The following is a 14014-nucleotide window of genomic DNA, read 5'->3' as shown; positions in this document are numbered from 1 at the left end:
AGGCAGGCTATTCAGCCAGTTCGCCGAACTACACAAAAAGTTAGCTACCAGTTCTACCGAACCTGTGCGAACTGGCTGAATCCCTCCACTGATTATACCAGTGTTTCTCAAACTTGACAATTTGAAGATAGGTGGTGGTATAATCAGTGGTGGGATTCAGCTCCCAGGATACTGCAACCATCATAAATAGGAGCCACTTGTCAAGCATCCGAATTTTGATGACTTGACCATGGGGATACCGCAATGGTCATAAGTCGGGTTTTTTTCAGTGCTGTTTAACTTTGGTGACTAAAGAAAATGGTTGTAAATCAAGGATTAACGGTCTAACGTATCTAAATCAATGGTGGGTTTCAAAAATTTTTACTACCGGTTCTATGGGTGTGGCTTGGTGGGAGTGGCATGGATTGGTGGGCATGGCAGGAGAAGGATACTGTAAAATCTCCATTTCCTCCCCACTCCAGGGGAAGGATATTGTAAAATCCCCATTCCCTCCCCAATCCAGGGGAAGGTTACTGCAAAATCCCCATTTCCTCCCGATCAGCTGGGACTCGGGAGGCAGAGAATAGATGGGGGCAGGGCCAGTCAGACTTTTTACTACCGGTTCTCTGAACTACTCAAAATTTCCGCTACCGGTTCGCCAGAATCTGCTGAAACCCACCTCTGATCTAAACGCACATAAAAGTTTACAATCTTGTGTATTACTAAGCAGTCGATGGCTGTATGTGGCCCCATGTCCAGTTGCCGCTTAAAACAGCCCCTTTGGGACAGCCGTAACTCAGATGACCGAGAATCTCCCCAGACGTTTATTCAAGCGTGTGTTGAATGCAGGAACTTAAATGGACTGAATCCGTACAGCAGGCTTAGTCATAATCCATAGGTTGTGGATCAGAGTGTCTCGATTCACAAGCTACTTTGCAGTTTAGCACAGTGTTCCTTAAGCTTGGCAACTTTAAGACGCGCGTGGATTTTGACTTTCAGAATTCTCTAGCCAGCAATGCTGGCTGGAGAAATTCTGAGAGTTGAAGTCCACGCATCTTTAAATTGCCAAGAAAGATGAGAAACATTGATTTAGCATATTGTAAGAGGTTGGACTTTTTGTTTCGCAGCTCCTATGGCTCTTGAGAATTATTTTTTTTTTCAGTTGTATTTCTTATACACATAATATAAAATGTACATTTTCTTATACATAAATCATCCTACATATACATGTCTTCCTTAAAGAAAGCATTAAAATAAAGCATTTTAATTACGTTCGGAGTTGCTCTTCTACCCTTTCTTCCCTCATTTCGCAACAAACCACCTTCTTCTTCTCTTTCCCTTCCTTCTCTCCTCTCCTCTCCTTTCTCCTTCCTCCTCTCCTACCTCATCCTACTTCCCCTTCCTTTCCTCCACTCCTCTCTTCTTTTCCCCCTTCTCACCTTCTCTCCTACTCCTGTCTCCTACCCTTCCTTCCTCTCCTTTTTCCTTTCTTCTATTCCTCTCCTTCCCTCCCTCTCCTCTTCCTACCCTCTACTCAGTGGTGAAATCTAAAATTTGTTACTACCGGTTCTGTGGGCGTGGCTTAGTGGGTGGGTGGGATAATGTGTCTGGGAGGGCGTGGTCAATTCTTTTTTTAACTTTTAAAACCATTTTTTCTACAACGTCTTCAGCGAAGGGGTTGTAAAAAAATGCTTTCAAAAGGCTCTGACGATCCCAGCAGAGTTGCCTGATCGGTAAAAAGCCTCTACCGATCAGGCAACTCAGCTTGGATCATCAGCGGCATTTAAAAGAAAAAAAGGGGTTTTTTTTCTTTTAAAAGCCTTTGATGATCCCAGCTGAGCCGCGCGATCATCAGAGGCTTTTTTTTTTCTTTAAAAGCATTTTTTGGCCGAAGAGGTTGTAGAAAAAATGCTTTTAAAAGTAAAAAAAAAAAAAGCCTCTGATGATTGTGCGGCTCAGCTAGGGAAGGGGGGGGTGTGGGGGCAGGGATTTTTGCTACCGGTTCTCCGAACCACCCGCCTCCATCGCTACCGGATCGGGCAATCCGGTCCGAACTGGGAGCATTTCACCCCTGCCTCTATTCTTCTCACCTTTCTATCTTCTTTGCTGTGGAATATTCTCCTTGTTTGGTATCCAAGAATTGGTCTTATTGGGGTCGGAAGGAGAGATGTTGAAAGACAGATTTTATGAATGGGGAAAATAACCAAGAATTGATTCTGAATGAACAGGTCAACTAGGCCTATGTATGTGATGGCGAACCTATGGCATGGGTGCCACAGGTGGCACACGCAGCCATATCTGTGGGCACACGAGCGTTGCCCTACCTTGTTGTGGCTCCGTCCTCCGAGCCTATCTTATCGGAGGAAGAAGGCTCCGAACATGAAGGAGAGGAGACGGCCAGGCCTCCCTCTCCAGGACCCTCCTCTCTGGCAATGCCTCAGGTGTCTCCCGAAGGAGAAGAGATTGGCCAGGAGCCAGGTGTTTCCGAGCCGTCGGATAGTGACGAAGAAACATTGTGGTTGGACCCACGCCAGCGTCGGAGAGACAAGCGTGCGCAGCAGAAAAGGAGGCGTGCCAGAGATTAAGCTGAGTCACTGGACCACACCCCACAGGCTATAAAAGGGAGTGTGGTGGCCATTCGGACTCTGTGACGGACAAAGCTAAATCTCTGGCGAGTCCCTTTGCACCTTTGGACACAACACCTATTTGCTGTGGATTTAATTACAAACTGGACTATTCAAACTGTGTATTTTTGTCTGTGTTGTCGGAGTAAAAGTTCTTGGCAGGCAGCTACGGAGTTGCTGCCAAGTTCCTTATCACTGACGATTGAGTGTTTGAAGAGTTTATTTAACCCTCGGCTGGCTGGTTGGGTGCGTGTGTGGGATGGGGACAGAACATACCTCAGTCCAGCACGCATGTACGCACTGGCCAGCTGATTTTCAGGCCTTCTGGGCCCACCGGAAGTCGGGAAACAGGCTGTTTCCGAGCCTCTGGAGGATCTCCGAGGGGGTGGGGTGGGTGGGGTGGGGAAGGCCGTTTTCACCCTCCCCAGGCTCCTAGAAAGCCCCTGGAGCCTGGGGAGGGCAAAAAATAGACCTATCGGGCCCACTGTGCCATCACGTGCCAAAAGCGGGGGGTGGGGTCATGTGTGCATGCGTGGGGGATGGGGCGCATTGAATTATGGATGTGGGCACACATGCCCGCAATCCCCTCCACTGCGCCCGCTTTTGGCACGCGACGGCAAAAAGGTTAGCCATGACTGGCCTACGTCATCATGACAATCCAATTGGATGAGATTGGGACACCGGATCTTTCCCAGCTCCGAACGCCAGGATGCCTCTTCCATTTCACTCAGCCAGGCAATCAGGAAGACGAGGCTAAATCCTGGCCTGTTAAATTCCTACACCCAAGGGTGCATTTCGCAGAAGCAGCACATTGAAATGTGCATCTCCGCAACCTTTCTCCTGCCAGAATTGTGTTGTTGTTTTTTTTTTTCTGAAAAAGTCTTGCTGGCAGATAAGTAGGGGATTTGTTGTTCAGGCTCTGTTAATTTCTATTTGGCCGGGCCATGTCTGGAACGATGCAGGCTCGTGGTCCACGCTTTGAAGCTTTCGGCTTAGGCTGCTGATACAGAGGAGACGAAAACGTTTGAAGTTTTGCTGGGACAGAAAACATTTCATTACCGTGCCCGCTAATGATCAGCTTAGTTTTGCAGATTTGAATTCTGGAGTGCGATTCCGTTCCAGGAAAATTTTAAAAAAAGAAGAAAAAAAAAAAGCTCAGTAGGTGGGTGGATGAAGTTTTGGATGTCGCTTTTAAATGGTTGCTCAATGCAATGTGTTCTTTTTTTTCCTTTTAATTGAGAACAGTTTTGCCCATGTTTATACTTAAAAGAGTTCCTGATTATAATTAGGGATTTGGATATATATATTTTTTTAAGGCTAGCGGGTTCCCTAAGATTATCCTTGTCTATTGACCTCATCTCCAAAGTAGCGTCTTTCGGATATATTTGTATAAGAACGTAGAAGAAGAGCCTTGGTGGCGCAGCAGACTGAAGTGCTGTTAAGTAGCACCAGCTGCCTGCAATTACTGCAAGTTCAAATCTCACCAGGCTCAAGGTTGACTCAGCCTTCCATCCTTTCGAGGTAGGTAAAATGAGGACCCGGATTGTGGGGGCAATAAGCTGACTTTGTATAAAATATACAAAAGTATGAAGGCTATTGCTTAACGCCTTGTAAGCCGCCCTGAGTCTCCGGAAAAGGGTGGCATATAAATCAAATTAAAAAAAAAACTTATTCCACTGATTAATTGTTCTCGCTATCAGGAAATGTCTCCTTATTTCTAGGGTGGATCTCTCTCTGATGATCTTCCACGCTGCCCACTTCTTGTCCTGCCCTCAGGTGCTTTGGAGGACAGGTAAATCTTCTCTTCTCTGGGACAGCTCCTCCAGTACTGGAAGACAGCTATCATGTCACCCTCTCTTCTTTGAGCTAGACTTAGCTAGTTTCCTCAATCATTCATCATACAGTTTTTGTCATGACCTAGGCTTCCTGAGTCATTAAAACACAGGAGTAGTCCCAAAAACCTTCACAGCAACAGCTGTGAATTACGTTCATTCACAGCTGAGACCCAATTAGTTGCAAAAAGTCCTTCGGGATAATCACCAACCTTTATCTCCCTTGACACTCTGCCAAAGACCTACTTGGCAAAGCCACACGGAGTCCAGAATCAAACAGAGATGCCGACTGGGAACTGAATTAACAACGTTGCTTTCCTGCAAAGTGCCCACGTGCCTTTGCTCCTCTTTTAAACCTTATGGGAGAGGCCAATCATCTCCAGGCCTTACTCCCAAGTCGTCCCTCTTGTTTTAACTGTTCATGCCTTCTGGCAGCTCTGCGCATGCGCACACTAGGAACAGGCTCCTCCTGTTCCTCTGCCTCTCTGCTGTCTGACTCTGGAGGCTCCGGAGTCTGTGCATCATTCCCAGATGGCCCTGGTCCTATCTCTGCCTCCGACACAGAGCCCTTGTCTGGGCCTTCCCCTGACTCTGGGCCTGGCCCATGTTCCTTCCCAGCCTCCTCACTGTCCGACTCCGCTGCCAGCTCCATCAGTCTACTAGTGGAGCACAACAGTTTTAGACTCCAGATACTTTGATCATCTTCGTTGCTCTTCCCTGCACTCTTTCTAGGATCTCAACATCTTTTTTTGTCTCGTGGTAACCAGAACTGAATATGATATTCCAAGCATCGTCTCACCAGCACAGCATAAAGCGGTACTATCACTTCTCATGACCTTGAAACTATCCGACTACAGCTCCCTAAATTGGGTGGGAAGTTGGACTAGATCAGGGGTCTCCAACCTTGGCAACTTTAAGGCTTGTGGACCTCAATTCCCAGAATTCCTCTGCCAGCTTTGTGATCCCATTGCGAACTGGTAGTAAAGCTAAGTAGAACCCACCCACCCCTGGTTGACTCCGTGGGAAGACATTGTAAGGCCGTAATTCATGCTAAAGGTTACCCAACTAAGGATTAACTGACCTGGGGATAATTTTTGTATATCTCGTTTTTCCATGATGATCATTTTTGTATATCTTGTTTTTTCTACGTGTTTCACTTTTCTTCTTTATACTCTAACCGCTATTCTAATAGCAAATCCTTCGTAAAAGTTATTGCATGACATTCTTGATCAAATTATCTTTCCATTGATATATAATTTTATGGTACTAGTGGTGTTATTAGCTAATTTTAGAAAATACACTATTCCCAAAAGGTTTCCACAATTTTGGCCACTATTGTAGCAAACCCATGTTTGAGGATGACTCCATGAAGGTGTTTGTGATCCTGAGACAGAGGTTACACGCCAGAATGAGAACCTGTTTCATCAAGGTAGACTGGCAAGTTATTTTGGGTTTGCTCTTCATTTATGCAAAATATTCTATTCGCTTTTCAGGAGGTGTCCTATTATTCTTAGAGTCCGTCAACTCTAAGAGCAGCATTTACTCTAGTGCTGACGGAGTCTTCATTTGCAACAGGCTGAATCAAGTAAGATGCTATATCAGGGATGGCAAACCTTTTTGCCATCGCGTGCCAAAAGCAGGGGGAGTGCGGGGTGGTTCGCGCATAATTCTATGCACCCTGCCCCCCATTCATGCGCGCGACCCCCCCCCCGCACTCCCTCCGCTTTTGGCACGTGATGGCACGTGGGCCCGGTAGGCCCATTTTTCACCCTCCTCAGGCTCCAGAGGCTTTCTAGGAACCTGGGGAGGGCGAAAACGGCCTTCCCCACCTCCCCGGAGGCCCTCCGGAGGCCGAAAACAGCCTGTTTCCCGACTTCCGGTGGGCCCAGAAGGCCAAAAAATCAGCTGGCCAGCACGTACATCAGGGGTGGGTTCTAAATTCTTTTACTACCGGTTCTGTGGGCGTGGCTTATTTTGTGGGTGTGGCTTGGAGGTCATGTGACTAGGTGGGCGTGGCTAGCTGCTCAGAGTCATTTCTGGAAGGTCCTCGCACTTACGACCCGACTCATTTGTTTGCTTTTAACACTGATCAGCTGTAGGGCGGCCCTTTGAAGCCCCGCGGCAAGAGTTTAAATTGTTTTTTTCCCTCTAGTCATCAGCTGGGACTCAGGAGTCAGATTGGGGGGTGGGACCAAATAAAAGGTAAGAATAACGTGGGGGAGTGGGGGGTGGGAGGGCAGGTGGGGGGAGAACCGGTTTGGTGACGTCATATCGTCACCGCTACCGGCTCGGCCGAACTGGACCGAACCGGGAGGAACCCACCACTGACGCACATGCACGCCGGAGCTGAGCTCGCGTGCCCACCGATATGGCTCTACATGCCACCATAGATTTGCCATCACGGTACTATATCAACAGTGCTATATAATACAGTGTGAACAAACCACTAAGTAACGATGGGTCCAACTGAGCTTTAAATCCTTTGCAGACTAAGCACAGAACTTAATGATCTTAATAGGGGTAGACTTAAAAAATATTTTTAGATATTATTTATTTTATTTATTTATTGGTTCGATTTATATGCCGCCTTTCTCCGGAGACTCAGGGCGGCTTACAATGCGTTAAGCAATAGCCTTCATACTTTTTGTATATACCTGCTTAGTAGGGCTTTCGGCCCCCCCTAAGCGGTGGGGTTTTTTTTATACAAAGTCAGCTTATTGCCCCCACAAACCGGCTCCTCATTTTACCTACCTCGAAAGGATGGAAGGCTGAGTCAACCTTGAGCCTGGTGAGATTTGAACTTGCAGTAATTGCAGGCAGCTGGTGTTACTTAACAGCGCTTTAGTTTGCTGCGCCACCAAGGCTCTCTTCAAATCTTTAGCTGCGTTCGCAAGACAGCTTGCCTATGGTTAAGAACGGTAGTTTACTTACCTTTCTGGGGTTGTTGGGAGATGCATCATAAATTGTTCACGCAGACTGGATTGGTATGACAGCAAAGTTAAAAATGTCTTTAGTTTTATTTCTGGCTGAGCACTGTGCAAAACCAGCCATTTTAATGTCCACTTGCATCAGTAACATTTTGCAATTGGATTTCAAAATTGGAGCGCATTTTACATTTGCATCGCAGCTGTTTCGGGCAGAAAAGTGGCCCAGCTGAACTCCTAAGAGACAAGTAAAATCAAGCCAGATGTTTCTAATAAGAGTCCAAATGAAGTTGTTTGAGAGAAAGCAGAACATTTGCGAAAAAAAAAAAAAAGTCACACCGGCAATCTCGATAATGTACAAGTGCATAAAAAAATTGTCTTAAGTACACAAATGCGACGTGCATCATCCACAAGCTGAGCCTAGGAGCTACAAAGTATTTTAATAATCTTGTCTTGTTTTGGACCGAATATCCCTCCCTTGATTTCTACCAGTGACACGTTGCAAATCTTTACATCAAGTAAAAAAGAAAAAAAATAAATAGCACCTTTTTCCATTTTTTTTTTAAAGAAATGGCTGCTGGGCTTCTGCTGCCCCCTGGTGGAATTTATAGGAACAGCAGCTGAAACTGCTTTCTGAACTTTCTGCAATGATTCGATTCTGTTATAAATCAATAAACAAGGCACAGCCACGGATGCATGGAGTTCGATTAATTAAGTGGCTTTACAAATTTGTCTGTGTGTGCGTGCATGCGTGCCTGTGTGTGGTACTTTGTTTTCCTGACATTCTGGCACTGTTGTTTGTCTTTATACATCATTGGCATCCTTCAGTCTCAAGAGACGATGGGATCGTGCTCTGGAAAGAGGTCCTAAAACAGCATCTGGTGTGACTAAAAAGGCCAATGGGAGAGTGGCAATCCCTTCCACCCTGAGGGCAGATATATCCTATCCCCTGCCCACCCCCCAGATTTCACTGGTTCCTGGACTGCATTTTTTTTTTTTTAATTTGATTTATATGCCGCCCTTCTCTGGAGACTCAGGGCGGCTTACAATGCGCTAAGCAATAGCCTTCATACTTTTGTATATTTATACAAAGTCAGCTTATTGCCCCCACAACTGGGTCCTCATTTCACCTACCTTAGAAAGGATGGAAGGCTGAGTCAACCTTGAGCCTGGGGAGATTTGAACTTGCAGTAATTGCAGGCAGCTGGTCTTAATAACAGGGTGCTTTAGACCACTGTACTACCAAGGCTCTTTTGCCTCGGCCTGCCGAACAAGTGTCTCTTCGAATTGGAGAAGGCCATGCTGCGTCTTTAGCCTCCAAGCTGAACGATCGGAGGTCAAGGTTTCCCAGTCGTTAATGTCCATTCCCTTAAGGTCCCTCTTGCAGATATCCTTATATCGCAGCTGTGGTCTCCCTCTGAGGCGCTTTCCCGGCACTAATTCTCCATACAGGAGATCTTTCGGAATCCGACCATCGGCCATTCTCACGACATGCCCATGCCAGCGTAGACGTCGCTGTTTCGATAGTGTATACATGCTAGAAATTCTAGCACGTTCCAAGACTGCGCTATTTGGAACTTTGTCCTGCCAGGTGATGCCAAGAATTCGTCGGAGACAGTGCATATTTATACATACACACACAAAATGTGTTTACTCTTCTTTTTCATTGGAATGTAACATCCGAGCTCAGCCAAGAAGCCTGGTGACTGAACTTAGTGGGATGACATGTAGCGCAGTCCAACACATCTGGAATAGACTAGCTTGAAAAAGACAAGTTTCTAATCTTCTGAAGCCTTCCTTCCATAAATGAGTCCACCTATATTGTTTAAGAGCTCTGGAGGATGTTTTTGCAAAGAAAAATTAGTGTACTACAGTGTACCTAGTGGTTAAGGCATTGGATTTTGTCAACCGAGAAGGTTGGCAGTTCGAGACCCAAGTGCCGCACGATGGGATGAGCTCCCGTTCTTGCTCCAGCTCCTGTCAACCTAGCAGTTCAAAAGCATCATTTTCTTTTAATGACCTCATAATCCCTTGTGGGGTGGAGTCTGGGCAATTGAGTGGGGCTGAGTGTTTACTGGCCGGATGCCCTTCCTGTCACCAATGCTGAGTTTCCCCCCCCCCAGCAGATATATAGTCTTCATTGTGCCTAGAGAGAAAAATATCTGCCTCTACCTAGGATCGAACTCACAGCCTCCTGATTGTGAGGCGAGAGCTCTATCTCTAGGCCACTGCACCACTCCATTAGCAGTTCGAAAGCCTGTAAGTAGACAAATAGGTACCACTTCAATGGGAAGGTAACAGCATTCCACGTGTCTCGGTATATTGTTACACTGTCCACATGTTCACGGAAGCCTCTTCAGACAACATAGGCTTCCTTGGTTAGGAAATGGAGATGAGCACCACTCCCTGACATGACTGGACAGGGGAATCCTTACCACTGATGAGCATCAATGAAGCCATCTTCTTCGTGGCCGCATCCCTGCGAGGGCAGGTAGAAGCTAAGTTGAACCCCACGGAAGTCCCAAAGGTGCTTTTTTTTCAGGAAGCAACTGGACTGTCTTTTTCTTTTGAAGAGGTTTCGCTTCTCATCCAAGAAGCTTCTTCAGCTCTGACTGGATGGTGGGGAATGGAAGGATTTATACTCCTTGCAGACATCTGGACATTTGCATCCTTTTAGAGGGTCCTTGAAGCACTTGGAGGTTTATCTGTGTCCTCAGGGTCACCGGAGTGGTGCTCAAATGACCAGCTGTGTGCAAGGAATATAAATCCTTCCATTCCCCACTATTCTGTCAGAACTGAAGAAGCTTCTTGGATGAGAAGTGAAACCTCTTCAAAAGAAAAAAAAAACATGAAAAGTCCTCCTGAAAAAAGCACCTTTGGGACAACGATGATCTGGATGACTGAGAATCTCTACAGACCCTTTAACCCCCGCTGAAGGATCTCTGCAGGATTCAGTGAATCAGCAAACGTTTCTGATGGACAGCCTTTTAACAACAGGGAATGGAAAGTTTGCTTCTCCACTTGGGTGAGCTTTGTTGTTGTTGTGGTTGTTGCTAAAATGTACACTTAAGAGTTGGGTTCTCCAAGCTTCAGATCAGTACCAAAGCATTGATCGGAGGTGGGGTGGGATGTTTCTAGACGAGTGTTTCTCAACCTTGGAAGCTTGAAGATGGGTGGACTTCAACTCCCGGATTCTGGGAGTTGAAGTCCACCCATCTTCAAGCTACCAAGGTTGAGAAACACTGGTCTAGGCATTTAACTTCACTTTCCAGCAAGTGTCCCTCCAGGCAATGGTTAAGAAGCATTCAATTGTTCCATGTTAGAAAAATTTGTACGCTAAAAAAAAAAAAAAAAGCAGGCTCTTCTTTTGATTAGATGTAGGAGATAAGGAGCCTTGGTAGTACAGTGGTTTAATGCACCCTATTAACACAGCTGCCTGCAATTTCTGCAGGTTCGAATCTCACCAGGCTCAAGGTCGACTCAGCCTTCCACCCTTTCGAAGGTAGGTAAAATGAGGACCCGGATTGTGGGGGCAATAAGCTGACTTTGTATAAAAATATACAAAAGGATGAAGGTTATTGCTTAACGCATTGTAAGCCGCCCTGAGTCTCCGGAGAAGGGCAGCATATAAATCAAATTTAAAAAAAAAAAAAAAGATGTAAAAAAAAATAATAATACTGCCAAGGATTCTGTGTTGTAATCGGAAAGCTTGACGAAGTAGGTTTTGACAGAAATTTCCAAAAGAATTAAGTGATCAAAGCTGCACAGGCTGGCCTTAAGCGACATGCATACATAACACACTTAGCGCTGGAAAAGACTTGTTCCACAATAATAGTTATGTCAGCTATTGATCGCTGGAGAGTCGGGGAAGAGCTGGGCTTGTTGGTCAAAAGCCAAGTACGGCATCTGACAGCTCCCATCAATAGGTGGGACTGGCTCGGCGGATCCTGGAGAGAACCCCAAAGGGGCCAGCTGCCACGAACGCAGTGGGGGCTGCCACGAAGCATCGTTTTGCGATGGACTGGGATGCTGAGTCTAGTTTAGAAAGTCTCTAACATTAAATATAGGCTAATATATCTAATATATATCTAATATCTAATATATATCTATCTATATCTATCTATATCTATCTATATCTATATCTATCTATCTCTATCTATCTCTATCTATCTATCTATCTATCTATCTATCTATCTATCTATCATCTATCTATCTATGTAGGTCTTTGGTTATTCGGGTTTTCTCCCACGTAAAATTGGAGGTGTCTTGGCAACGTTTCGACAAAGTCTCATTCGTCAACACACACACACATACACACACACATACATATATATTCTTGTCTTTTTGTAGGCCTTTATGTGTATTTTTCTGTCAGCCGGGTTTTTTCCTACGTAAATCAAGATCTTTATACAGCCATAGCTCAGTGAAATCCCATTCACTAGTTTCTGGGCTTTTTCAGACATCAAACCAACATTTTGCTGTCTATTGGGAGACTAAAGGAAAGCAGGAAAATGCTGGTTTGATGTCTGAAAAAGCTATGGCTGTATAAAGATCTTGATTTACGTAGGAAAAAACCCGGCTGACAGAAAAATAATATATATTCTATCTATCTATCTATCTATCTATCTATCTATCTATCTATCTATCTATCTAATATTATATAATATAATACAATTAATATAACATAATACAATTAATATAATATAATATAATATAATATAATATAATATAATATAATATAATATAATATATATTAGATATATTAACATATGTAATATATGTATATATAATAGATATACATACACTGAGTAGTGGCTCAGTGGCTAAGATGCTGAGCTTTTCGAAAGGTTGGCAGTTCAGCGGTTCGAATCCCGAGTGCCGCGTAACGGGGTGAGCTCCTGTTCCTTGTCCCAGCTTCTACCAACCTAGCAGTTCGAAAGCAGGTAAAAAATGCAAGTAGAAAAATAGGGACCACCTTTGGTGGGAAGGTAACAGTGTTCCGTGCACCTTTGGCGTTGAGTCATGCCGGCCACATGACCACGGAGACGTCTTCGGACAGCGCTGGCTCTTCGGCTTTGAAACGGAGATGAGCACCGCCCCCTAGAGTCAGGAACGACTAGCACACATGTGCAAGGGGAATCTTTACCTTTATCTTAACATTAGATAAGCAACCATTTATTATATCGTACATCGCCCAGAGCCCCTCTCTGAAGGAAGTGGGCGATTAAGAAATATGAAATAAAAATAAATAAACCAGGAACTTTCAAGGAAACGGTACATTGTTCCATTCCCATCACTCCCGTTCTGTTTATCTCTAGGCTTTTTAATATTGAATCTGTGTTTTTCAGTTAACGTTTATTTCTTTACACTGTAGATTTCCTTCGTTTGCAGATCTTTTTTTCTCCCATTAGCTGACGCCCGGGCTCCTATTTTGTACTAAACGACATCTGTTTGTTTTGGCTAAGCCTGTAGTAGGAACTCCACCGTCGGGATTTTTACGCAATTTAAATAAGCCACGAGTTAACGTTAAGATAGAAGCTTAGCTGCGTGTAAGCCTTGAGCTTCGTTCTTCAAAGCTATCTCCGGTGGCTCCTTTATCCCAGCATTCATTTCAGTAATGTTTATGTATCTGTGTGCGCTGGGTGAATATATAGCTCACGTATCAGGCTCCCCACGGTTGAAACAGATCTTGCACTAAATTTTTCAGAAAGTTTTTTTTTTTTAGAAATTCTGGTACAGTCAGTGCAAATAACAAAGCTTTTAGAGACTGGGAAAAGGGCGAAAGTTAGCTCTAATTTTTCCCAAAGTTGTTTAGACAGGTAGTCCTTGACGTACGACAATTCAACCCAAATTTTCTATTCCTAAGCGAGACGGTTATTAAATGAATTTTGTCCCATTTTACGACCTTCCTTGCCACAGTCGTTAAGTGAATAACTGTAGTTGTTAAGCCAGTAACAGGGTTGTTAAGTGAATCTGGCTTTCCTATTGACTTTTGCTTCTCAGAAGGTCACAAAAAGGGGATCCTGTGTAACACATACACACACACCCCGGACACTGCAACGGTCATAAAATTGAGTCAGCTGCCAATTTGAATTTTGATCCTGTGACCATGGGATGGTGTGCAATGGTCGTAAGTGTGAAAAATGGTCATAAAGCACTTTTTTCAGTCCTGTTGTAAATGATCTCTTGTAAGGTGAGGATCACCTGTAAATCTGTTAGAAATGTACCCTGTTTCCCCCCAAAATAAGACATCCCCTGATAATAAACCCAATCGGGCTTTTGAGCGCATGCGCTAAAATAAGCCTCCTCCCTCCCCCCCCGAAAATAAACCCTCCCTGAAAATATTTAAATGCAGAGCTGGAAATCAGATAAGATGTCATGATTTTTGGGCCAAATTTATATATATATTAATTGTTTTTAATATTTGTATTTCATGTTTTTAATTCTGGCTGTGCACCGCCCTGAGTCCTCGGGGAGAAGGGTGGTATATAAATTGAAAAATAAATAAATAAATAAATAAATAAAATGATTCTGTCCCCTCCCACGAGTGGCCTTGCAGAGGCTCAAATAGCCCGGCAGTAACAAATGCAGGCTAGAGAAAACGAAGCTGGCCCTTTAATAAATAGTTCTTTTCCAAAGCGTATATCAGTCCAAT

Source organism: Pituophis catenifer, unplaced genomic scaffold, assembly GCF_029215685.1.
Source record: "Pituophis catenifer annectens isolate HBS135680 unplaced genomic scaffold, rPitCat1.0.hap2 SCAF_12, whole genome shotgun sequence".
Lineage (NCBI taxonomy): Eukaryota > Metazoa > Chordata > Lepidosauria > Squamata > Colubridae > Pituophis > Pituophis catenifer.
Note: the sequence above shows the minus strand (reverse complement) of the source record.